This window comes from Cyprinus carpio, chromosome A13, assembly GCF_018340385.1.
Source record: "Cyprinus carpio isolate SPL01 chromosome A13, ASM1834038v1, whole genome shotgun sequence".
Classification (NCBI taxonomy): Eukaryota; Metazoa; Chordata; class Actinopteri; order Cypriniformes; family Cyprinidae; genus Cyprinus; species Cyprinus carpio.
In genome coordinates, this window is record NC_056584.1 from 20,361,271 (window position 1) to 20,366,242 (window position 4,972).

The window sequence follows — 4,972 nt, forward strand, 5'->3', positions numbered from 1 at the left end:
TGCATTTCCGATTGGGATACAAAAGAGCGACGACAGTGAAGCTAAGAGGACCAGGCCTGACTTTATTTTGTGTTTGTGCGAGTCGCCCGTGAGGGGCAAAAATCCTTTTAGTGCAATTTCCCTTTTTACGCAAATCACTTCATACGTGAATGACACCATAAAACTAATAAAAAGTTGTACTAATAAAAAAATGTGTTCAATATCAAAAATACAAAAAACCAATAATACAAACAACTCAAGTAATAAAAGTTGTGTTCATTTCAGTGACATTTTTGGGCAAGATTGCAAGAATACAAAATCCTTTTAGAGCTGCACATCGTTATCGGGAAAATCCCGAAATGGCCTAAACAAACAGAGACAGAAAATAATAATATAAATAGGCCCACAGGATAGTTTGAAAGACAAAGTTTTTTCGTTGTGTCTGCTATGATGGCAGAAAAAGCGCCAGCTCGGCTCTCATAGACCGTTGGGTACTGGTTTGATTAAGTCTACTGATGGCCTGGAGGGAAAAAGAAATATGAAAAAATAAACGGAAATCCAACTTGAGCATGCTGCAAATGTTTTACTACATTTCTAACTTACATTTTTGTTTTATTTTTTGCACTGAAAAAAAAACAACAACAAAATTGAATTTAAATGAATATAATATATAATAACATAAAACATAATTTATGAATTTGACTGGGGGAAAAATGCAATTACAAAATGGTTATTTCATGTTTTTTTTATTTACTATATTTTAATATAATATATTTTGACATAAACCAACATTTGCTTTCGGTTCACGGCCCTCAATCGAGTTTGAGCTTTGGCTCTTCATATTAGTAGTACTGTACATTTAAATACTATGTGTATTTACACACAATAATACACAATTAAACACTGACTGTTGCATCAACAATATGATGATATTCTAGCAATGATTTCCCACATTCGCTATTTTTTTAAAAACCAACAAGGTTTTAAGTGGCAGTAGGGGGTAACAAACGGAGAGCATTTGAAATCACATTTAATGCCAAAATATTCCAGTAATACCCAAAGACTACAAATAAAGAGCACTGTTGTGCAAACATCCCACAATAGCATATGAGAACCGTGTTGAATAAGTTTAATTTGCAATGAAATGACAAAAGCCAGGCATTATCCAGCTACATCCTTTCCCATGGATTACGCTGTAGTTGCATGTGCTAGGCATTTGTAAACTTCATCACAAATTTGGATCTCTTCTGCTTACATTTTAAAGGTTCCAAGTCTTTTGTGATCTCCAGCAGACACACTTTTAAAGTCGGCTTCAAAACACAAACTGACATTTGGAACTTGCAGCTGCTTAAGTGTCGAAGCCAAGATACCATTGATATGCTGTAAATGCGGTTAGGCCGAAGAGACATAAATATGCACATTTTAACAAGCCAGCAACTGGCTTTAAGAGATAAACAAGTTAAAAGACTACTGTCATTTCCAACTACTGCTGTTAAAACCAAATGAACAGGCATCAGGCCAGGATCTTTAATTACACCAGTCCTCAAAAGTTAAAGTCTTTAACAGTACCTGGGTTCCCTCATGGACTTTAAGTGAGACATTACCAGGTTCTTTTCCAGAAACAACTTTTCTTTTAACATATGGTAGAAATTAAGTGTTGCATTTTAAATCTTCCTCTTGCACTCATTTCACACATTCAGTTTTATAATCCTAATTCTCATTCAGTTTGCAGCCTTGTTAATGTGTTTAGCACTACAGTAAAATGCAGTGGATAGAAGACCTGCACCATAATCCACATGCGGGCCTCATTTGGTTAACATTAAGGTAAATTCTTCTTTAACTAGACCTGCCTGTGAATTTTTATATAGATACTTACATGTTTCGGAGAAGACCAAAGTACAGTTTATCACAATAATTATCGCAACTATTGCAAAATAAACCCCAGCAGGATGAGCTGGACATCGGCACAGAGCTGAATTGTCCCTTACATGCTTTATATAGTGTTTGCATACAAAGATTAGATGGATGTTTGTGTCTGACAGCCAATTATAGTGATTAATTTTCTGTTTTGATCTGTTTTGTATGCCTCACTCTCTCTAGTATGTCTAGTACGGTGGATATCTGCATTGTGATGTAGTCCTGAAAAGTTAAGTTATAGGTCTGTGCTGATTTGCAGAAAAAAAAAAAACACAACATTGTGTTTCTATAGCTTTTCCTTAAGCCATAGAAACCATCTTGATATGATGTCAGCCAAGTTCTTCTGTATGTCTTTACAGAAAAAGGCTATTTTAATGGTTGAAAGGGCATTTCATTATGACTCACAACAGGATGGGTAAATATTGTGTCTATGCTTGACATTGCTGGTTGAGTTTCAGTTTACCGTCAGAAATATTTGCTTGTCTGGTTGCAGGGTTCAGAGAGCTGCTCAAACAGCACAGGTCGGAGTGGCAAATGTGTTTCTTAGTGTTCTGGAGAATCACATGTCAATGTGAAAACATAAAGTAGTTTCTATTAGAGCTGGTCGGAAGTTCGGCATCCTGGAAGGCAAGTGAAAAAAGGCTTTGAGCTCCTAGAACATAAACCAGCACCTTTATGATTCACTCATGACTGCTTGAGTTAACAGCTGAAAGCTCTGCCGTAGCTTCTTGGTTATATAAAGCTTATCTTTGACATTCAGGTTTGTACATGGACTCAGGGTGCTGAAATGTCTTGTACTGACTCCACTCAACCGTTGACCTTATCAGGTTCACAACGAGTGCAGCCCAGTTAAAGTTCTAATAAATAATCAATAAATAGCAAGTCATGCTCTGTGGAAAGAACAGAGCTCCAAAGATGTTCATAAATTAATAAATCCAAAGGTGTGGCATGCCAAATCCCTCATTTTTCCAGAACTTAATGATTCTCCAACTTCTGAGAGTGTGTGCCTTTACAGCACAGAAGCCAGACCTCCCACTATGCCTAAACCACAGCTTTATATATGGCCTGCTGCTAGACATAATTTTCTGAGTCCCCCACTGTCTGATGTTGCCATTTAAGCATTAAATATCTTTTATACTCTTATATCCAATAAAATACCAACCAATAAATAATAAAAAAAACTAATAATTCAAGCTGAATCTATCCACTGTCTGAAGAACAGACAGACAGACTAATAGATAGATAGATAGATAGATAGATAGATAGATAGATAGATAGATAGATAGATAGATAGATAGATAGATAGATAGATAGATAGATAGATAGATAGATAGATAGATAGATAGATAGATAGATAGATAGATAGATTATCAAAAAATATTTTATGTTCCACAGAAGAATTTCATACAGGTTTGGAATAACATGAGAGTGAGTAAATTATGACAGAATTTTAATTTAGGGGTGGACTGTCCCTTTAACTAGAGCACACTGGTTCAGAGAATTGGAGGAAACTGAATAAAGAACATCAGTGGTTGCAGATGGATGAATGAAACAAAACTGCACTCATGTACAACACACAAGGGAAATAACTAGTAAATTGCTTGAATATGTTACAGAAGCAAGCATATTGTCTATACAATGGCGACCTCTACTGGAAAATATTCCCGTTACTACTTACAATAGGTAAATGTTGTATATATAAAGGAGAAATACAATATATAGATTTTATTTAAATAGAATATATAGAATTTCTAGAATATAATGCAATAACAATAATAATGCCTACTTATATTAATAATGCTATTAATATGTTATTAATATGAGCACATTTTATTAGGTAATTAAGAAGTACACTTTATATATATATATATATATATATATATATATATATATATATATATATATATATATATATATATGTTAGCTTACATTCAATTACATAATGCAATTATAAAAATGGACATACTGTGTTTTTTGTCAACTCTTTTTGGAATAGGAGACTTTTCACAGCTACCAATATGTCATTCCTCTTCTGGGGTGTCTTTGTGATGAAACAAATCTGCAGAATTTGATAGCTACTGTAGATCTAAATGTACAGCCCAGTCACATGTGCACAGGCTCACATAGCCTAGCCTGTAATACATTTGCTGACCTTTTGAGGGGATTCTTGAGACCTTCTTGTTTACAGATCTCATGGACTGAGCTCTTGAGTAATCACACTTTGGCGGAGATGTCCCTAAATATATCTGATCATAATGGCTGCGCAATCGTGACAGAGTAATCTAGAGCCCCTGTTTACTAACAACATGGCTAACTGGCCGACCCAGAATCATAAATAAATTCCACTACAGATGTTTTCTTGTCTAGTATTAGAAGTGTCAACTGCGCGGTGTATTTAATTTAATAGAGAGGCTAATTTACGAATCCTACTATGGTAAAGGTTTGAGTTTTTAATATGAATGACCAACGCTTTTGGAGGGTCACTAAATCTCATCAGCATAACCTCATTAATATTCATGAGGTCGTTTCATACTTAAAAAAAAAAATCTTAGTTCATACTTAAATGTTTGGAAATAAGTTAAATTAAAACTACATTTAAATTACTTCTAACAATACAAAAAATTCCACTGATTACAAAAAACTCTTCAGTAGGCTATTTAAATTTCTCGGACAAACATAACGCAGTAACAAATGATACAAACATTTACTTGATTTGCGGTTCAGGAAATTTGTCAGATAATTCAGTAACTGATTTGAGTGCTTTTGATTCACTAAAAAACCGGACTACACCATACCGCACGAATATCACGTTCTTTGTTGTTTTTATGCAAAACAGGGTGAATTCTGTGTAATAATATTTTTTATTATATGTAAGCTTTGTTTACAAAAATGTAGATTTATTCGTGTAAAAAATCATTTTTATTTATTTTATTTATTTTTTTCTTCAGATGGTTCTGAAGAGTCATGGATTAATCCTTTGTCATAGTAAAATGTATCCTTTCCTCGTCGGTGTCAAGTCTCGATAAGCTGTTCCTGGATCGGTTATTTAGGTGGAAGTGACGCAGGGTGAGGAGGG